Source organism: Hyaena hyaena, unplaced genomic scaffold (assembly GCF_003009895.1).
Source record: "Hyaena hyaena isolate Hyena2069 unplaced genomic scaffold, ASM300989v1 scaffold_150, whole genome shotgun sequence".
NCBI classification, from domain to species: Eukaryota; Metazoa; Chordata; class Mammalia; order Carnivora; family Hyaenidae; genus Hyaena; species Hyaena hyaena.
In genome coordinates this window covers 2,995,240-3,018,503 of record NW_024080782.1, presented here as the reverse complement: position 1 = coordinate 3,018,503, position 23,264 = coordinate 2,995,240, and the positions used below count along the sequence as shown (strand labels likewise).

The window sequence follows — 23,264 nt, the reverse complement described above, 5'->3', positions numbered from 1 at the left end:
CAAATATCTACAATTATTTTGTATTTAAAATTCAAATCATAGTACACAGGTTATCTAGAAAATTGTATCCCTTCTAACCTCAGTTATAGCAAATCATTATGAACACATGTAGCTGATTCACTTTCTAGTTATGTGATGTGCCCAACAAAATATTGTACAGCCAATAAAATCATCTGGGATAGATTATTTCAAGATCACTACAGAATGTGTTTTAATTCTTAATCTTAAGAAAGTTAGCTTGTATGGGGCAGATTCCATTTATCCTCAGTACAGAGAATAATTCTCCTCTCTCACTGTCATCCCTTATTAAGGGCTATTCTCACTAAATATTAGTTGACTTACTTTTTATAATAAGCTAATCTGCCTCCACTTCACACTATATACACTAATAAAATTTGAGAGATTTTAAAATGATGTGTAAGCCCAGCCTGGGAATTTTTACCAGACTCATCATGATATTAGCAAGGCGTAAAGTGTGAACATTTCTTTCTGGGGAAGAAAATCTTAGATTCCATGAAAAGTCAGGTTAGAACTTGTCACTAGCTAGTGCATACAACATGTAGGAGACTGGGTGTCATTTGAACTTCCTTAATACAGTTTATGATCATCAAATTTAGTGGATCTTTTATTTTTGCAAAAATATATCATAAACCCCAAATATATCATAAACCTTGTTAATATGGTGAATAGGAAATGAATCACATAATTTTCAAAATGACTAGCTCTATGCAATGATTGGTATGCTGCTCATTAGATATTAGTAAGTGTGAAACTACACTTTTGTGGTTCCTAATTTCCTAAAAGGGTGGAAGTGAGACACTGAACTCCATTAACTCTTAACACTTCTTATCACTCAAAAATGCAGTTCTTACTTAAGTTTATGTCCATGGGAACAGAGGAGAGGGAATGCGTACAAGTCTAGGGAAACGGCCAAAGACATAGGGCTACAAAGAACATGGCATGTTTGGGAGACAGAAAGTCAAGCAATTTGACCACAGCAGAGGGTTTATGATCAGATTAGAATAAAACAAAGCCTGAAAGGTAGGTTGGGGCTGGATTATAAAGAGCCTTGAATACTGGGCAAAGAGTTTGTATTTTATCCTACAGATAAGAAAGAGCAATTTTAAGGATTCAGGTCAAGGTGAGCATAATGAGGGTTACAAAAGGAATGGCCTGCTGTTAACAATTAGGTGTGGATTAAATGGGAGTGAGGCTGGAAGAAGAAAAATCAATAGAGGGGATGTTTCCAAAAACAGGTGCGAGTTAAAGATGGCTTGAGCAAGGGTGCTGTCAGTAGTATTTTAAACAAGGGTGATTCATGGAATAACAGAAGCATTTGGAAGAAAGAATTGGTAAAACCGGGTGATATGATATAGAGGGCTAACGAGAAGAAAGATGCAAAGACAATTCCAGTTTAATGTTGGGAAAATTATACTTCCACTGAGTTCAACATGGAAAGCATTTAGAGAAAATAGAAAATGTGAGTTCAGTTTTAGAGACTTAGGATGCATAAGTAGATATATAAGAAGAAATGTGCTGTGCAGTGGAATCCTCACTGTAGAACTGGCTGAGACAGCAGGGATGTATCCATTTTAATTTTAAATAAAACTTCACTGCATTTGAAAACTGAAGGCACCTAGTCATTCATATTATCATCACATTTTAAATCCATACTCAGACATATAACCATGTGTATTTCAACTTTTGTGTGTCTGTTTTGCTAGAACATTATAGGTGATGTCTTCTGATTTGGTAGAACTTAGCTTAATCAACTAAAGGTTTATTATCAAAGGGAATTTTTACCATGTCAGTGGATGTTCCCATTTAATACCTCCAATAAAATGTGAACTCAGTTCTCCTGACAAAAGAGATCTCTGGATATACCAAGCCCACATAACATCAAAGTAACTAAGTGGTTCAAGGCAGTGAAAAAATAATTCTATTTTATGAAACTTATTGCTTAAATCACAGTCAAAGCAGTTATGTAATAAGTTTTTTTTGTAAGTAAAACTACAATATGATCTGTTTCCAAACCAATAAACAGTATTTTTTTTTGCATGTTAAAGAGATTCAAAAATGTCAGGAGTGACATCCCAACTAATCTAGCCAGTTTCCTCACCTGTGAAGTGAGAAACTGAAATGACAGATAAGTTGCTTTTTAGTTAGTACATTTTATAGTAAGTCTTGAGAAAACAATAAAACCAAATCTTATTAGGGAACATATCAAGTATACTAAAAATACACCAGAAAGAACAATTAATTGCCAAGAAAATCTAAAATCATGGGATAGGGTGATCGATATTAAGTGAAACTCATTTTACACCAAGCCTTTTTATCCAAGAAGCTTTCAAGAATTCTGTGATGGCAGTAATCACAATCTTAAGAGGGAGGGAATTAAAGCATATATTCTAAGTCCCATTTCATTTGACACAGTAAGTCAGCGGTACAACATAGCAGGTCTAAGTGTGGTCCTCAGTTCAGCAGCACAGGCATCATCTGGGATCTTGTTAGAAATGCAGGATCTCAGGGACACCTGGGTGGCTCAGTTTGTTAAGTGTCTCACATCAGCTCCGGTCATGATCTCGCGATTTATGAGTTCAAGCCCTGTGTCAGGCTCTGTGCTGACAGCTTGGAGCCTGGAGCCTGCTTCAGATTCTATGTCTCCCTCTCTCTCTGCCCCTCCCTGCTTGGACTGTCTTTCTGTCTCTCAAGAATAAATAAAACATTAAAAAAATTTAAAAAAATGAAATGCAGGATCTCAGACTCCACTCTAAACTTACTGAACCAGAATCCACACTTTAACAAGATCCCCAGGTGATTCCTGTGCACATTCCAGTAGCAGAAGCAATGATATATAACCCTACTGGAGCTACATCTAGAAAGTGAGCAAATTCATACCATCTGCCTATGGAGTTTCCACCTCTGTCTTCCTTGTCTTCAGTTAATCAGATTTTATGATGTCACTTGCCCTAATGTTAGACACTTAGTAAAAGATATGTGACCCTGAAGAGATTCTTCATGAAAGAAATAGCTTGAATTAAACTTCGTATAAGAGTGATATTATAGGGGCACCTGGGTGGCTCTGTGGGTTAAACGGCCGACTTTGGCTCAGGTCATGATCTCTTAGTTTGTGGGTTTGAGCCCTGTGTTGGGCTCTGTGCTGACAGCTCAGAGCTTGGAGTCTGCTTCAGATTCTATCTCTCCCTCTCTCTCTGTGTGCCTCCCCCACTCACTCTCTGTCTCTCAAAACTGAATAAATGTTAAAATAAATAACAAGAGTGATATAGACCATTTACGGGAACTTCCTCCACTCTAGCCCAGGAGAGCTCAGAGACAGTGCATTTAAAATCTGAACAGAGGTCCTTCATTATCCGCTGCTTCATTCACCAGGGCAAGAACAAAGTGGATCTGGAGAGCTCTACAGAAGATATACATGTTCTTACTCATTTTCCAATACATGTTCTGTTCTTTGACAGGCTTGCTGTAGAAACTGCTTTAAGTCATACACAAGGGATTATTTTTTGCTTAAGCTTCATTAAGCATTTTTTATCTTATTTCTTATTTTAAAAAGTTTTAATGTTTATTATTTTTGAGAGAGAGAGAAAGACAGAGAGAACGCAGGGGAGGGGCAGAGGAGAGGAAGACAGGATTGGAAGCAGGCTCCAGGCTCTGAGCTGTCAGCACAGAGCCCGACATGGGGCTCTAACTCCCAGACTGCAAGATCATGACCTGCACTGAAGTCAGACACTTAATTGGCTGAGCCACCTATATGTCCCACTCTTTAAGCTTTTTTAAAATATAGGCTTGCAATAATGCTTGTAAACTAGTAAACTGAACTGACTGAAAAGGGTACTTGTTTTAGTTGCTCTGGAGAAGAAAAGGGTAAGGTAAAAGGTAAGTAAATAAAGGAACATTTCTTGAGCATCTACTCTGTGCTAGGTACTACATTGGGTGTTTTATATCAAGAACCAGGGTCTCTCTAAAATGTTAAACTTGAGGCCCACTCTCTAATCATGTAAATGTGGTGTTAATTGTGATCTGCCACAACTATAATAACCATAAAAACACAGCTTTTAAAATAACTTATAAAAATCTATGTGTCTAAAATTTTGCTTTATTATAAACTACTAATACTGCCAGGCCTTTCCCATCCCCCTAGTTACACATTATTAAGAAAACAGCCTATAATAGTAGAAATCAGATGATCTTATTATTACAATATGCAAAGTGCCTATCTTAGATCTTAAACATACATAGAGACCTTATCTTATACTGTTTATCTGATTGTGGTCCCTGAAAAGAATCTCAGGACTATAATTGAAAGCATTTTGCAGCCACTTTCAGTTAATATGCTACTGTATATGCAAGCACTGCCGGTATAACAAAAGCACCGTCTGAAGGTACCATAAGGTGAAAAGAAGGAGGTGGATTTTGGAGGAGCTCAGTATCTGTAGAGCCTGTATAAAGGAATAATACAGGAGACTATCTTTTTTACAGCTTAGTCTAAACGAACAGTTCAGGAGGTACCTCACACAGAGTATACAAAATTCTCCCAGAAAATTGCCAGACAGATTTTTCTGGAGAAACAGCAGACAGACTTCAAGGGAACCACAACTTCTGGAAAGTGAGGGAATAACCCCCAGAAAGGAGGGAGACAGAGAAAAAGGCCTCCAAATTGGTACACAAACTTTGCTCAACTGTACAGCAGAATCCTGAATCATGCATGTGGGAAGAGGACCACAGAAGTCGGCTATGGATGGAAGAACCAAACCAAGATTTGAACTGCGACAGAAGAGACGAGGTTTGCAGTTTGAGTCCCCTTTACTGGCCACTCAAACAAATGAAAAAAATCAATACTTTTTGGAAGGATTTAAAAGAAAATATGTTCAGACCGACATTCACAGTGTCCAGATACACTCTAGAATTACTTCACATTCAGAGAACAAAGAATACAGTGGCTCATTCTCAAGTGAAAAGATACGGAAACCAATCCCAAAATGATCCAGGCATTGGCATTAGCAGACAAGAACGTTTAAGCAGCTTTTCTAACCACGCTCAGTGACATAAGGGAAATATTCTCACAGTGAATAAAAGATAGGAAATCTCAGCAAAGAAGTAAAAACTATCAAAAAGAAGTGAAATTAAATTCTAGAACTTAAAAAAAAGATTATATGGATGGGGCACCTGGGTGGCTCAGTTGGTTAAGTGTCCAACTTCAGCTCAGGTCATGATCTCACGGTCCATGTGTTCAAGCCCCGCATGGGGCTTTGTGCTGACAGCTCAGAGCCTGGAGCCTGCTTCAGATTCTGTGTCTCCCTCTCTCTCGGCCCCTCCCCAACTCGCTCTCTGTCTCCATCTCTCAGAATAAAATAAGGACATAAAGAAAAAATTTTTAAAAACTATATGGGAAATAAAAACTCATGGGATAGGTTTACCAGCAGAATGGAGATGACAGGGGAATGAGAACATAAACTGGAACGTATGCGAATATAAATGAACCAATCTGAAGAACAGGTTGTGAAAGTGACAAGTCGCAGGGTCCTGTGGTACGATATCAAAGGATTTAACATGCATGCAATTAAAGTTAAGAAGGAGAGGAGTACGAGAATGTGGCAGAACTAATATTTGAATACATAATAGTTGACTATTTCCAAAATTTGATAAAACATGTATATTTACAGTTCCCAGATTCTCAGAAAACCAAAAATAGGAAAGACCTGAAGGAAAACACTCATCCGTGCATCATAGACAAACTGCCCAAAACCAAAGATTCAGAGAAAATTTTGAAGGCAACCAGAAACTCAGAGATAATAAATATGTGTTGTCATTTTAACCCACTAAAAGTGGGGGTAATTTGCTGTGGAGCAATAGTTAACTAACACAACTATTACAGTTGGAGGTATTAATACCCTTCTCTCAATAATTGACAGAGCAAATAGATAAGAAATCAGGATATAGAACATTCAAAATATCATCAACACATTTGCCCTAAATGTAATTTCTAGAACACATTGGTCAGTAATGGAAGAAAATGAATTATTTTCAGATTATTTCTTAGGATAGATCATATTCTGGACCAAAAAATAAACCTCAATAAATTTAATGGGATTGAGATCATTCCAAGTATGTTTTCTGTCCACAATTGGATTGAATGAAAAAACAAACAGAACGATGTCTAGAAACACCCATTACAGACATTAAAATCACACTTATAAATAAAATGGATCAAAGGACACAATACTGGGAAAATTAGGGAAAAAAATTAACTGACTATAAATGAAAAGCAGGACATCAAACTATGTGAATGCACCTAAAGCAGTGCTTAGAGAGAAAATTATTGCATTAAGCTCTATTATAAGAAAAGAAGGGTCTCAAATCAATAATGTAAGTTTCTATCATAAGAAACTAGAAAAAGAAGAGTAAATTAAACCTGGAATAAGCACAAAGAATAGAGTGAAATCAATAACAAAGAAAACAAAATAACTCCAAAAGAGACACTCAGGGACGCCTGGGTGAGTCAGTCGGTTGGGCATCTGACTTCGGCTCAGGTCATGATCTTATGTTGTGCTGATAGCTCATAGCCTGGACCCTGCTTTGGATTCTCTGTCTCCCCTCTCTCTGCCCCTCTCCCACTTGTGCTCTGTCTGTCTTTCTCTCAAAATAAATAAACATTAAAAAAAGAAGATAAAACCAAAAACTGATGGTTTTGAATGGGTAAATCAAATGGATAACCTCTGTAAGACTTACGAAGTATTTACCAAGCAGGAATGAAAATACTGATCCCCCAAAATAAAACCAATCAGGCATATTTACCCAAGAATTAAAAATATAGACCCTCAAAAATGCCTGTGCAAAAATATTCATAAGTATCAAACACTGTAAACAACTCAGTTGTCTATCAACAGGGGAATGGAAAGACAAATTGTGATATATTGATGCAACAGACTAGAACTATACCAGAAGAGAACTCACTCTTGATACAATGACATTCGTTCTAATGAACCTCACAGACATGATGCTGAGCTAAAAGAGAGAGGCAAAAAAACGTATATACTCTATGACTCCATTTATACAAAATTCTAGAACAGACAAATCAAAAATACAGTGATAGATATCCAAGGAGTGATTATCTCTGGGTGGAGGAGGCAGGCAAGTGTTTGCTAGAAAGGTGCACAGGGGAGTGTCCTTGGTGCCCTGTGTCTTGATCCATGTGGGTGGGTTACAAGGGTGTATATATCTATCTAAGTAGTCAGACTGTTCACTTCATGATCAGATAGAGAGCAGACTGAGAGAAAGAGAATATGAAAGGATAAAAAAAAGAAAAAAGCTGGCCAGGATCTTGAGGAAAGAATTTAATCTGCACCATATATTGAAGCGTGGAAGACTTACAAAGCAAGGCTGATTTGGAAAATACAGAAGCAAATACTAACGTAAGAAGGCACAGTCTCCAGAGAATGGATACAGGGCCTCTAGGGATGAACAGCTTTTAAGTTATTTACTCTGTGTCTCAACACTTGACCTTATAATTGTTTGCGTGTACATAATGTCTATTTTACAAATAATCACGCTGGCTTTAAGTATGTATGTGTGCAATGAGAGCCAAGTTAAGATTTGTAAAGCCCTAAACACAGACAATATGATGGTATTCTGCCTTATCTACTCCCACTAATTCTAAATTAAAATTGTATAAACATGGATTGAAATATTTATAGATGAATATATATGATATCCAGGGTGTGCTTCCAAATTATCTGGATGGAGAGATCAATGGGTATGTGGAACAGTTTCGTTATGGGTTAGTAAATATTACCGCTGGTGGGGGGCAGTGCCTGCGTGGCTCAGGTGTGAAAGCGTCCAACGCTTGATATCAGACTCAGGTCCTGATCTCATGATTATGAGATTGAGCCCTGCATTGGGCTCTGCACACTGACAGGGAGGACCCTGCTTGGGATGTTCTCTCTATGTCCCTCCCCAACTCGCTCATGTGTTCGCTCTCTCTCTCTCTCAAAATAAATAAATGAACTTAAAAAAAATAATTACTATAGTTGGGTAATGGGTACAATTATGTATATTTAAAAGGAAGTTAAAGAAAACTGCAGTATCCTTAAAATAAGAGTGCTAAGGCCAAAAAGGTTTTATTTATTTATTTTTATGATGACTACTTCGAAGCTTGAAAAAAATCTTTCAATTCTTTTAGTGCCCCTGTTAAAAGCCCATGCATAGTTTGCCTACTGGGGATCCTGTCCTGGCTGGACTGAGGATTGCTGCTCAGGATTGTCTTATCTCAGGAGGGTTTCACAGGTTAAATGGGCCCCAGGAACAGTGCAAATAGAAGCTCAGAGAAGGAGCCAATCCTTTGTCACTGCCTAGTAAGAAGCATCCCAGCTGACAGGAAAAAGGACCAGCAATGTTTTCAACATCACATGAGGGGGATGTAGCAATGGATCAGTCCCTAGTGTATTTAGTTTTTCTATTTAGGATGTGAAGAAAATTATAATTGGGGTTTTATTTTAGAAATAAAACCTGAGGTAGTAAATTTGAATTTCCTAAAAACTATTGATTGTAGAATGTAACCCTTTGATGTGATCTACTGTTAAATGTGTTCGATATATATTAGGCATTTAATAAATATTTTCAGTTGTTGAAATATTTGTTCATTTTCTGTGAACAAATATGAGCCATTCTGCAGCATGAGGAAAATGAACTGAAAAAATGAACTAGCTTAAATTTTTTTATCAAAAATCTACAACATTGAGAAAAAACACTGAAGAAAATCTTTTATACTTAAATACCTTCACATTCCTTTTTTTAGTTTCTTAAAGTAAGAAATAAAATTATAGTACCCTAAATAAATGACATAATCCTATGAGGCTAAGGCAGAAACATAAGATATCAAAGTAGTAATTACTCTTTGCAACTAAACAACAAATTGATTCAGATTTAATTGTTATTTATACATATAGAAGGAAGATTTGTGTTATCAAACTTTAAGTCAATATTACTATTAAAAAATGAATGTGCTACTGGGAACATATATTTAAAGATTTGAGAATGCACACAGACTAATAAGAAATACAAAGATACTACATTACTGTTTCATATTTGGGGCAACATCATGTCAAAACAGTAACCTATCTTCAGTTAATCAACAAAACAACCAGCAAGTATTTTCTGAATAAACACAAGATGCTGTGAAATATATGAGATTGATATGATAAGGAGTTCACAATCCTGATGAAGGAGGAGACAATTCTAGTGTCTAATGTAAATGAGATGACTAGCTAACCACGGAACACATTATGTGAATAGGTTTCAAGATGACGTTTCCAGGAATAAGAGTTTCATAGAAGTTCAAGAAAGATGGGTTAACACTGACCTGGAGAATGTACTTTGATGATGGTAGCAAAAAGACAGGGGGCATGTAGAAAAGGATACTTTACTTATGTACTACATACAATCCTGGAAGTGGTCACTCTACTTCTATTAAACAAGTTGTTTCAATTTGCTTTGAAATAAAACACAGAAGATCTTAATATCCACTTTCTCCTTTAGTGTAAACTACAAAATATGTTTTGAATGCTGAATCTCTTCTAGATATTTAAGACATAGATACAGACAGCCAAGTGGAGTTAAATTGAAGACATATTGTAACAAAGGGAAGTATACTCTACTGATATTGATTATAAGGCTTAACTGGGTATCTTTACATATTTGTAATTCTGTTATCCCTCAGTTTTCTTTGGTTTGTTTTAAACACACAAAGAAAAAGCTCTATGTATCCAGAGCGAAAGCAAAGAGTACAGGGTAGCCATTTCTGCCTGTTCATATAAAATATACAAAAAATTCACTGTCAAAGGTATTTACAAGCCTACAAGAATTATTTCTACATGCTGCATAATTTCAGAAATAAAACTGACTTTTCCTCATCATCATCCTTGTCTAATTTTCCAAGCACTTCCTCTATGAAATAAGCATGCTTGATTCTCTAGACAGGGGAAAAAAAGGGATGTTTCTATCATGGCCTTTGTCCTTGAGAATCTTAAAATGCTTTATGAGAAATGTGCAAATAAAAAGGGGACAATTTCAAATTCAGAAGATTTTCATATATGTCTACTGGACAGCACAGACAATGCTGACTATAGGTTAGGAATTGGGTACAAAATAAGGCTTTGGTTATGATAAAACAAGTAAAATGTCCTCCATTCCTGTTTCTTTCGGTCTAGCTGATTGATATAAAAAAGAGGAAAGTAAGATCAATATATAAATGAAAACACATCCACACCATGTAGGATGTTCAAGCTAATCTGGTGATGTAATTCAGGGACTAAGAAAGAAAAAGGAGAGGCGAATCAGACATGGTATTTATGACACAAATAAAAGATTACATCTTAATTACCAAAGAAAATTTGTGTATTTGTAGTATATATTATTACCTCACAGGAATGCACTTTGAACTGTAGCAAAATCTATCCCTTAAAAGGTAAAATATCATTATTTCCAATAATAAACCTTAATTTTTATGTTTGTTCTACATTTTTAAAGATTACAATTGGATTGGTTTACTTTCATCCTCTACTCCCTTTTCTTCATTTAGTTTTTCATAAAATACAAGGCTTTGCCGCATCAAATAAATGATATGGTATTTACTGTAGGGATTAACTTTTAAATTAAAACATGTGTTTGTTAACATGGTTCCTGATGGTCTACAGGAGATTTGAGTTGTGTCTAAATGATACATAAAGAACTGTTTTAGTGGGAAATAATTTAGTTAGGCAAAATTTCACATAAATAAAATCGTTTTGATTAAGCTTTTCACTTTGTAACAGGTTTCTTTGGTATTATAAAAACCATTAGGGTTTACTTAGAAATCACCAAGGAAAAATTTGACATTTCCCTGAGATAATGTGGATACCTATTCATATAAGTTATCTTCACTAAACACTTTTTTTGTCCTTAATTTTTTGGCTTGATCATCTACATTGACCAAATTTATTTGTTATTGATGTTCTGACTTATTCAATATTATTCTTGGTTACACATATCCAGATATTTTATATTCTTGAGCAAAATTAAAAAAAAAACATTCAACTTCAAAGCAACCAAAAATAGGGTCAAAACATTTCTAGCAGCAAAGTGAGTAGATTATAAGCACCTTCTAAAAAGCTGTGCTCTCCGGCTGGCTTTTTTCCACTATCTCCACTGTGACAGTAGTCTTAAGTTTCATCTAAAACATTTGTGTTTTGTTTATGGTCCATTGAGAAAATAAATTCCCCCAGGAGTAAAGGGCGCACTAGTGTGGTGCCATTGAGAGATGTGAACAGCCATAATATGTGTTTAATGAATTGCCATTACAAACTGGAATCACAGCTATTTAAAATGGCAACATATTTGTTCATTCTAACACGAAGAAACAAAATATACTTGACCATTTACACCTGTTCTTTAGGCTATGTTCTCCCCTTCAGTCTGAGGAGCACACGGAGAATGCAAACAGCATTTCACCTGAGGATGTTAGATCAGCAGAGGAGATACTGGCTGAGCACCAGAAGCAGCTGAGGTACCGGACACTGCCCTGTGGGCAGGAAGCTTCAGTATAGCTAAGGGAGCAGGGAGCACAGGCAGGATGAAAGGAAGAATACCTCTGCTTTCCTGGATTTGCAATTACTCCCTAACAGCTGACAGGACCATGCCTCAGTGCAGAATTTCTAAGGCAGATGGATACTAACTTTAACTATATAAATATGCATCTTGATGCATAAGGAGACTGAATGAACATTCTTGGAGTGTATTAATACACATACTTACATCTCCTCAATTTTCATGAATGCTTAGGACACAATTTACACATTTCAGTAGAGGTCAGAAGACGATGTTCTGTTTGAGGCTGATGAGTTGCAAAATGGGACTATCTTGAAAAGTCAGAGAACAGCAAAGGGTTCTGACTATCTTTGTGAGCTGGAGAAAAAGCAGGGCTTTTATAGGAAAAGGGGACATTGAAAACAAAAGTGGACAGGAATGAAATTCACCCACTTCATAATTGTACCCAGGGTCCACCTTTGCCTCAAAGTTTGGTAGCTTTCATGCCAAAAAATCCCAAAACAACAACAACAACAACAACAACCAAAAAAATCACACAAACAACAACAAATGCAACAACAAACCCAAAAAACTATCAATTTCCCAAGTCACAGCTCAGTTCACCCATTTACTTGACCTGTGTTGTACTGCTAATGTACTTATTTTTGAAAGCGAATCTGATGCTCAGAGGGAACATATTTTATGTATATTTTGTGTTCTTCAAGCCCCCCATATCACCCTACAGTCCTCATCCCTATCAGTCTATACCCAGGGGTATAAGAGTTTCTGATTGGTAAAACTGTGGCGTCTCTACTTCAATTATTTTGAATCCATCTTACTTTATACTCTTGTCATTCAAGTCCCTTGAATACTCCAAAATTCTTAATTCCTCATGCCCTAAAACTATTACCAGCTAATCATTCTGACTTGACCTATAACATATGCACACTCTATATATTGCTATGTCTATAAAATACACACACACACATACAGTTTCACCATAACATAGTGAACACTATGATTTTTACCTATGGCCATTCTCATGTTAACTGTAAGCTAGTTTAAAAATCAAGACATCAAATTTAAAGGGGAGGGGGGCACCTGGGTGGCTCAGTCAGTTAAGAGATCGACTCTTGATTTTTGACTCAGGCCATGACCTCATGGTTTGTGGGTCCAAACCCCACATCAGGTTCTGCACTGACACAGTGGAGCCTGCTTGAGATTCTCTCTGCCCCTCCCCTGCTCACTCATTTTTTCTCTCTCTCTCTCAAAATAAATAAAAAAATAAAAAGTAAAAAATAAAAATCAAGACATCATAAGGACAAAATAAATCTCAGCAATTTATTTTCCTTAACAAGGAGCCTAAACTATTATGAACCACAAATCCATGTGTACAGCCATATTAAAAATATTTTTGCCTAAACGAAGTTTCTCTGGAACAAATTGCTAGTGACTGTCGAGCCACTGAAGTTGTAATGCATTTCTGAAACACGTTATAATCATCAAACCTAAATATATCTCTAATTAAAACAAATCCTGCCATGAGTATGAAGATCAAAAGGAAAGTGCTCTTGATATATTGCTGTTCAATTTAGGCCTCCACCTCTTGTGCAGAAATCTCCCAGAGATACTGCAAATCCATTAGAGTCTGTTACATGCTAAAGCTTCTAGTTTAACTCCAATCACCTGTGTAAAATCCTGGATTATAAATCACTGCTGAGATCTATGCCCAGGAACCATCTAGCTGTATTGTTTATGAGAGGGCTTGGAGGAGGGTGTACTGAGCAACATCTTGAGTGTTGACTGATCAGAAGATATAAATGACATTTCCAAAACAATGAGTGACTATTTTCAGCACTTTTCATTCGATGTGCAGAAAATAGGGAGAATCATATTCCTTTAAAATAAAGCCTGCAAAGTGCCTCCCTCTAATTGTTTTGCTCAATAAAGACTGTATGAAAAGCTTTTTGACAAATTTGAAGTTCTTTAAAAATGTATTATTACTACTATTATTTTGCTTTAAATATTGCACACGTAACTTTTCATTGCCTACTTTTATATACCTGTGCCTTTGGTTTTCCATTTAGCTTCCTGAATTTCAGTGTTAATTTCTTCCTAAAAATGTTAACATATACTGGTATCTTTGATACCACTGTCATTTTTCTTATTACATTATATTGACCAGTCTATTTATTTCTTCTACCGGATCCTGTAGTTAAATCCACTTTTTAAAAAAATCCATTTTAAAATCCACCCAATTTTTAAAATTGAGATCAGCCAGGACAGCTTCTCCAGGACTGACCCCTGGTGTCTCTGCCATTGAATCCTGCAAGCTAATCATAAGATGATGTCTGGTAACAGTAAGAAGGTCTATGATTTCCTAAATCTGATTTCCATGCAGAAAATTTGGAAAATTTTAGCTTTCATTTGAAAGTCAGTATTCTTTTTTCTTCTGTTTTTTCTCTTCTTCTCTCCTTCTTCTTGTAATTTCTTAATTCTCTTTATTCTTCTGTCTCCACCCACCTTCCCTGCTTACTCTTCTGCCTTCTCCTTGTCCCATTTTAGAAGGCTGCCTAGCTGCTGCATTTTCTTTTGAACAAAAGCTACCCAAGAGTGCTTTGTGAGAACTTTCACAATATTAAAAAAAAATCCCCATTTAGTGTTTATGTAGGATGCACATGAAGGAGAAGGGCAACGTCAGCATATTACCTTGGCCATTTAGATACGGTGGGGGTCAAAGACTGAAATATGGGGCACAGAGACAATGAAATCATTTAAACATAGAACATAAGTCAGTAAAAAGGAGTGTCTCTTGTAGTTTCTTTGTGGCAATGCACCAAATAACACCGCAAATAATAGAGTGTTTCATCTGTAGATCATTTAGTGTATATATGTATGTATGTGGATACACACACACATGCACACACATATATAACTTATCTGAACAACTAGATGTAGACTAATGAAGGGCAGGTTCCATGCCTCAAACCCTTCAAAACACCACAGTTCTTCATATACATCAGGCTATTAGAAAGGGTTTGAGTGAAATATAACAAATCATTATGAAATTGGTGACTACCCCAAAAACACTGACTATAGTTGCTTCATATTACTATGAAACAATGAGTTGAAACAATACAAATGAATTTACATACAGATACAAGGACATATAACAAATACACATACCCCCCAAAAGAAAATTATATGATACTATAGAACTGAAGATCTATGCAAATATACAAGAGAAAAATTATCTTAAAACATATTCATGTAGAAAAACCAATTAATTAATTAGCTTGCAAGATACCTGGTAACTTTAAAATAATCAAATATATCTTTATCATTTTCGGTAACCTAAGTTTCTAGCAATTGATGATAGTGAATTAGCACCCTGTGAATAGCTGTGCAATTAATATTTATAGTGAGATTTTGACTTACGTGTACTTGGATAAGTCATGTTATTAGACTTATACTTCATGCTTCTGTATCTCTGAGGTGACAGTACTACTTGCCTTCTCATCTACCTCCTCCTCTGCAAATAAATGAGGTAATGTTTGGGAAGTGTTTGCAGCCTGGGAAGGAAACCCACTGCATACATCTCAGGTGTTAGTACTATTCCACATTCAAGCCTGGTATATTAGTCCCTCTGTTTTAAATTGGGACTAATTTACTGTTTGAGTTCTTGGGTTCTCACCAAAATCTGGGTCAACATAAGAAGATGATTATTTTTAATTTTAATTCTGAGGCTCTGTTCACATCCCTTGCACGTGTGAGGGAAAACTGTAGCAAATAAACAAAGCACATAAATCAAGCTTTGAAAGAGAAAAATCTCTATCCAGAAGGATTTTTCCCCCCCAATAAAGAGCATGAACACTGTATTTCCCTGGAGGAATATTTCGGTCCAGGAAGGAGGATAGTGCATGCAGTGTGAGTGTGTGTGCGCGCGTGTGTGTCCATGTGTGTGTGTATGTGTGTGTGTGTGTGCTGTGCGTGCGCGCCCGCGGAGAGAGGGGCGGGGGAGGCGGATGAGGAGGATGAGATCATAGTTTCAGGATCCTCAGGAAACCCTGGTACTGGCAGCAGCCAGCCTCTGCTGTGCCCACATGACCCACAACTCTGGCAGCGGACCCGGCACTTCCAACATTATTAAATAATAAGAAAGAGGCTCCTACTCCATGCCCAAACCTCCCTGCAGACCAATGGACACCTTCTAAGAGTTTGGCGAGTCGGTGACTGAGGCGCCCGTCCATTCCAAGGTGTGTGTAAGGCGTTTTCCTCCCTGACAGCTCCGGGATGGGGGAGGGCGCGGGGGTGGAGGGGGTCCGTGTGCCGGGCGGGGAGTGGGCGCCGGCCGGGCCGCCGAGCGCTGCCCCCCGGGCCGCCCGGTGCGGCGGAGCGAGCGGCGAGGCGGGAGATGCACATGACGCGCAGCCCGAGCTGCGCAGGGACCGCAGCCGCCCACGGCGCCGGGGCGCGGGCACAGGCGGCTGGGCTGCCGGAGCAAGGGCAGGCGCCGCGCACCGACAAAGTCAAGAGTGGAAGCGGGCGGCGAGCGCCGGCTGCGGAAGGGAATCGCCCCAACGCCCACTCGCGGGGTTCCCACCTGTGCGCGGGCGCCGGCCGCCGCGAGCGCCAACCATGTGCCGGGCGCCGCAGCCAGGACTGCGGCGCGGCGCCTCCCCGGGCGGCGGGCGGCGCCTCGGGCCCGCGGGGCGGCGGTAGCGGCTGCGGCAGGATGGCCGGCCCGGGGGCGCGGGGCCGCGCAGGTAAATCTCGCCCGCCCGCGGAGGCCCGGCCGCGTGCCGCAGCCCCCGCTGCCGCCGCCTTGCCGCGCCGCTCCCGGGCTGGCGATGGCAGCCGGCTCCGTCGCGGCGCGGGTCGAGTTGTTTTTGTTGTCGGTGCTGCGCTCCGGGTCTTCCTCGCGGGCTGAGCGGTTGGGAGGTGGCGTGGCCGCCTCCACTGTGGACGGCATTCGCGTTGGGGAGCGGTCTGGGGGAGGGGGGCGGGTATCGACCGGGAAGGCTGCGATGGGTCCCTTGCAGCCGGCGGCGTCTGCGCGTGTTGCAATGCACTGCGGTTCCCCGGGCGGATGCCGAGTGGGAGTGGGCGCTCGGCGCTGGGGGGCGGCAGGCAGCGGATGTGGGCTCGGGTGGGGGGGCGGTGAGTGGCCCCAGCTTTTATAGCCTGTTGCCCATTTTGGAGTTTTCCGCTGGACAGAGGGCGGATGGAAGGTTCTTCCTGATGCCTGGAGTGGGAGACGGAGAGGTGTCTGTCAAAAGACCAAAGGCAAGGAGAGAAGGGTGGCCCGACGGCGGTGCTGGGCTCAATGGTACCATTCCTGGGACTCGGTAGTAAAACTTTACTCTTTGGCAGGCTTGGGGTATCGCTGTGAGAAGATAAGTGTGGAGCCCGGAGGGGGGGGGGGAAGATACTGGATGTGCACTTTCAGCGCAGCTTACTTACCACCATTAGGTTCATTCTTGCTTTGAAAAACCAAAATGGTCTTTTGAGTTGATCTTTACGTTCAAGTTTTCCTGTTCTGTATTAGGATCACTTGGGATGAACGTGTTTGTGTTTCCATTTGAACATAACAGAAGCCTATATTGTATTAATTTCTTTTACAAAAAATACTTCTCTTGCTTATTCCAAAGGTAGAAACTTTAGGGAAAAAAACCCCACTCTCCTTCTGTTCCAGGTTTAGTTCTGTATGCTTTCACTCATTTAATTCTTACAGCAACATCAGGGTTAGCTAATAATATTATCCACCTTTTATAGTTGAGGAAATCCAGACACAGGTGAAATAACTTGCCTAAAGTTGTACAGTTGTTAAATGTTATAGCCCAGTTGGGCTCTCAGTGTACTCTTAAGCGTCTTATATACATATATATGTTGGCATGTATATGGTACCCCATTGTAACTAAAATCTTCTCTGTTTCATATATTGACTACATTTCTCTACCAACATCAACACTGTAATTGTGTGCTAGGCATTGGACACAATGTTTTCTTCTTCTTCTTCTTCTTCTTCTTATTTTTTTAATTTCTAGGAGAGAGAGAGACAGCGTGAGCAGGGGAGGGTCAGAGAGAGAGGGAGACACAGACTCTGAAACAGGCTCCAGGCTCTGAGCTGGCAGTCAGCACAGAGCCCGACGCGGGGCTCGAACCCACGAATCCCGAGATCATGACCTAAGCGAAAGTTGGACGCTTAACCGACTAAGCCACGCAGGCGCCCCTGTTTTCTTCTTTTTAATACCATTATTAAAATTGGATTATAAATATAAATTATAGCAAAAACGCTTTGACTACTTTTGTCACAATTAGCCAACTTTCCTACAACAATATAGACTAAAGTAGGATTTACCAGCAAAGTTAAGATGTTCAGCAGTTAAGATTATCAGCCAAGTAAATTATTACAAGGCTGATGGCTGAATTGATACATTCGTTTTCACTTAATTTTAAACTTCCTAAGGTGTTAGTCTGTTCTTTGCTCAAAATATGGCCATCCTTTTCTTCAGAGTACCAAAATATTTTAAAAAGTTTAATCATCTTTAATCCAGTCACTCTGACAAGAGGTTAGGCAGCTTTGAAAGAATTCTGCAATTCTCCTTCAATTATCAGTGATTAAAAGCAGGTTATATTTTGAGGCCATTTGTGTATGTCTATACCTTTTAGCCAATTGTACGTGCCTTATATAAAGTCATGTAGCTGTGAAGATTGAAATAAAAATTTCTCATTAGTTCTAAGTTGAAATATGTTAAAAAATCTCCACTTGCCTTACATGAACCGTGAAGAGAAGAAAGATCTCAATGGGGGAGACTCCAGACTGCACACATTTAGAGAATGACTCTTCATTTGAGCTTCTCATTGGAGCTTTCATAATATTCATTTTATTGGACGAATGTCTCTCTTAAGTCTTCATCTGTTACTTTTGTCAAGTAAATTTAATTGCTCCTTCACATGCCAGTTTCAAATTATTTTGACATTCATAGATTTCCTTAATTCTTGTCTCTCAATTTAATTAAATTCAGTATACATATTTCAAACCCACAATTATTCAACATTGTAAGTGAAAAGACTAGAATCCAACGGAACTACATGGAAACATGTTCTTTGGATGTGAGAAAAAAATCCCATTCTTCAGTGGTTAACCTCCTCCACACCCCAAAATATGGCTTCAGTTTTATTTTGGGGATACCAAAGTCCAGAGAGCTGTGGTCAAAACAGTTGCCTGCCATCAAACACAGTGTTTTTTTTATATTGAAATTTGAATTTGAACTTTCCCAGTCTATTTATATAAAATGTTGATTGTTATCAAGGTGTAAATATTATAATACATGAGTATAACCTTTCTTACCTGACTCAGAACTGTTCCAGTTTTCTAACCTCTGTTACTTATTTTAGAGAAAGCATTCCTTTGCTACTTCTACTTCACCTGGTGGATTTAACATGACATTTTGTTTTCAAGTCCCAGCCCTCCAGTTTGGGGAGAACTGTAATGTCTCTGCTTTCTGGGAGTCTGTTTCAGGTGCTGGATGGGGAAGTGGGGATTGACGGGAAGCAGAAAGATGAGTGAGCCCTGCCAACATGGGGGCGGGGAGGGTGTCAAGCTTTAATAAACTAATTCTACAAACAAATATTTATTTGCAAGTTGAGGTAAGTTCTCTGAAAGAAAGAATTCTGAAAGAAAGAATGTGCGATAGAGGATTGTGCCCCAGCCAGAACAAGATGCCCTAGCAGTCACATATTTGTGGAGGACTGACATATGAGGAGGTGTTTACTAAGTTAACTGACTTCCTAAATGCTTTCATAAATCTTTTCTGAATTATTTTCTGAATTGGAGACCTTTGCTCCACTCTGATTATCACTATGCTTCTCTATTCACCAGGAGCAATACTATTTACCCTCATTATTCATCTCGGAACATGGTGGGGTTTACAAAATTCTCAATACCTTTTAAAGCATGTAGAGCGTGTGCTACCCTAATGTGGTTATTATTATATATGCAGAAAGATATTTAAGTTTAGTGAAATATAATCCCTTTCTTTATTTGCCTCAACAATTTCTTTTGAATTTTAAAAACTAGTGGTATGTGTGTGTGTATCTATCCGTCTGTCTGGTAGTTGTTAAAGTGGCAGAATGCCTCAAAATAGAAATGCAATTGATTCATCACACAGTCCCTAAGACGCTCTAAAGTGTCCAAGGGAACAGAAAAGGCCCCAGAGTAAGGGAGGTGGTATTAACTGATGAATATGCTGGGGACATATGTATTAACAGTTGAAGTTTTATTTTGTTTATTTTGAGAGAGAGAGAGAGAGGGAGGGAGGGAGGCAAGGAGAGAGGGAGACAGAGAATCCCAAGCAGGCTCCACACTGTTAGCATGGAGCCAGATGTGGGGTTCAAACTCAGTAACTGTGAGATCATGACCTGACTCAAAATCAAGATTCGAATGCTAAATCAACTAAGCCACACAGGCACCCCTGTATTACAATCTAAAGCAATTTAAGTTTATTGAATATTTACAGTGTGCTGGGTATTCTGCGGGCTATATAAAAATTAACTTGTGTATTCTTCACAATGGCTGAGAGGTCTGCCTGCATTACCCCACCTTCATTTTATAGAATGGGAAACTAAAGCATGAAGAGAACAATAATCATGACCACTGGCACAGAGGTAGAGATAAACCCTAAATTTAGATATTCTTTTTTTTTTTTTAACATTTTTTAACATTTATTTATTATTGACAGACAGAGAGAGAGAGCATGAGCATGGAAGGGGCAAAGAGAAGAGGAGACACAGAATCAGAAGCAGGATCCAGGCTCTGAGCTGTCAGCACCGAACCTGACACGGGGCTCAAGCTCTCAAACCACGAGATCATGACCTGAGCCAAAGTTGGTCACTTAACTGACTGAACCCCCCAGGCACCCCTCAAATATTCTAATACTGTAGTTCACACTGTTAACTATCAATGTGTAATACCTAATTCATAGTTTTACTATTGTGTTACATTCCCATCATCTTTGGAAATAATAACACTTCCTAATTTAAGCCTTTGGTTACTTTTCCCTTAATAAAATCAGTGAGGAAAAAATATAACTTCCTTTATGACAATCCTTTTTGCCCCATATTTTACGGGCAAAATATACATAAAACAAGAAGAAATATATCACTTCCTAGGCAAAGACCAGTGACTGCTAGATTATGAGAAATGTATTATATGTTATATGATTTTAAATTCAAAAAATAGTCATTTGAGCAGCACTTGAAACTATTGAAATTAAAAAAAAGATTTTTAACGTTTATTTATCTTTGAGACACAGAGAGACAGACAGGCAGACAGAGCTTTAGCAGGGGAAAGGCAGAGAAAGAGAGACACACACACACAGAATCCGAAACAGGCTCTAGGCTCCAAGCTGTCAGCACAGAGCCCAATGAGAGGCTTGAACTCACAAACTGCGAGATTGTGACCTGAGCCAAAGTCAGACACTTAACCCATTGAGCTACCAGGCACACTGAAACTATTGAAAATTTTAACATCAAGGTTATGCACTTCAGCATTTCAAATAATTTGGGGAATAATTTTAATAGCTGGAAGTTCTGGGACCATTAATAGATTTAAGAATTTTAAGAAATCTGTTTCATCTACCCCCAATGTGTGTCCAGAGTATGCACTACAAAGAGGCTATAAAGTATGACATAGACCCATCTGTTAAATTGTCTTGATAAAATTTAGAAGACCCTGATAATTTTTACATTGGGATCATCTGACATGACTCCGCAGTTGTTCCGATAATAAAAAAAAAACTTAGTAATTTAAAATATCCAAATAATGTTAACCTAAGACACATGGGATATGTTGTTAGCAAAGTGAAGTACTAGTTGATTAAATATGTGCTAATGCATATAGAGATCTTTGCACAGTGTCTAAAAATGTTGGTCAATGTTATTTCTCCCTGAAAATGATGGGTAACATGCAGCTGATATGATGAATGTTCATAATAATCCCACTTTGTACATAGAGCACACATACAAGTTCATGACTCTTCCCTTTGAAACTGTTGGAAATGCTTAAGGCAGTGGATACATTTTCTGTGACTCAGGTATCCCTATCAAGAAAGTGATGCATCACTTCTCTGTATGCTCAGTTTCATACCAAGCTTGACATCATGGAATAGTCAACTATTGCTTTAATTTGTACCAAAGTCTTGATCTGACTTTATGTGGTTTGTGTGTCTGTGTGTGTGGTATTATCGGAGTGGGGGAATGACATCAAGTATACTGATGAGCAATTCATTAACTGGAGTTTACAATTTGATATCATTGTATAGGGTCCCATTGCTGAGAATTTTGTGTGTTTGGTGTAAATACAAAGTATGTTAATCAGTTATAATAATTTAGGTTATGCAGTTATAACAAACAACTTTCAAATCTCAGTGACTGAAAAGAACAAAGGTTTATTTCTTGCTAATGCCATGTGTCCATGTCTGTCAATAAAAGACTCTGTTCTACATCCTCTTCTCTAGAGATTCATGCTAATAAGGGCCCTATCATCCAGACATCCTCCTCTCTCATCAGGCACATGGGAACATGTGGAATCACCCACAAGTTGTAAAACACTTCTACCAGGAATCAAGACTTGCCACTTTCACTCATATTTTATTGGCCAAAGCAAATTATATAGCCATTCCTAACCAGAAGAGGAGAAGAGAGAAACGCAATGTGATCCTATGCCCATGTGGAAGAGCAGTACAATAGTAGTGAACAAATCAGTGATTACCACATAAAATTAGTCAGGTCCCTTCAATAGTTTTATCACCTAAAATGACTTATGATTTAATTTAAAAGTAGAGTCAACAATAGGCGACTGAGTGGCTCAGTCGGTTGAGCATCCAACTTAGGCTCAGGTCATGATTTCAATGTTCATGAGTTCAAGTCCAGCATCAGGCTCTGTGCTGACAGCTCACAGCCTGAAGCCTCCTTTGGATTCTGTGTCTCTCTCTCTGCCCCTGCACAATTAAATAAACATTAAAAATTTTTAGGAAAAAGAAATCAACAGTAACTATGTTTTAGAACTTTAGCATAGGAAGGTAATTCCCACATAAAACCATCAACAAAGTAGAGACTAAATTAATAAAATGGATGATATCTTTTTCATTTGGGATGTTTAGCCAAGGAATGATCATAAAGCTCTGATTTATTTTAAGCGAATGCATGATGTAGCCTGTTTGACAGCACACACAAGCCAAGAACAGTGCCAGGAACTGCATACAGCACCCAGGGTGTTTTCTGAACAGATTTGATAGTGTCAACATGGTAGAGAAAAGAGAACAGCTATGTTTGTATCTTCTTTTGTCACCTGCACCAACATGGGCAAAAGTAACGTGTTATTATGTATTATTGTAAAAAGTAATACAGATAAACATAAAAATCATACTGTATGTTTATTTTAAATTGGCAAATATAATTTGAAAATATGAATATATCCAGTCCATATTTTTTTTAATTAAGCCTTTTATTTTATAATAATTGGAGATTCACCTGCCATTGTAAGACATAATACAGGGAGATCCCATGGTCACTTTTACCCAGTTTCCCCCAACATAACCAAACAAACAATTGGAAAATGGGCAAAAGACTTTAAAAAGACATTTCACTAAGGAAGATATATAAATGGCAAATATTCACATGAA

At 38.5% G+C, this 23,264-nt stretch overlaps 1 protein-coding gene across 11 annotated transcripts in view; it reads left to right on the top strand.

Moving 5' to 3' along the window:
- The first annotated feature begins 15,691 nt into the window (after nt 1-15,691).
- DTNA (dystrobrevin alpha) overlaps nt 15,692-23,264 on the top strand; it is a 359,840-nt gene continuing 352,267 nt past the window's right edge. For all 11 annotated transcript variants that reach the window (XM_039238894.1, XM_039238893.1, XM_039238892.1 and 8 more), the window contains exon 1: nt 15,692-15,833. The gene's annotated coding sequence lies outside the window, so the exon portion shown is untranslated. The remainder of the gene's footprint in view (nt 15,834-23,264) is intronic.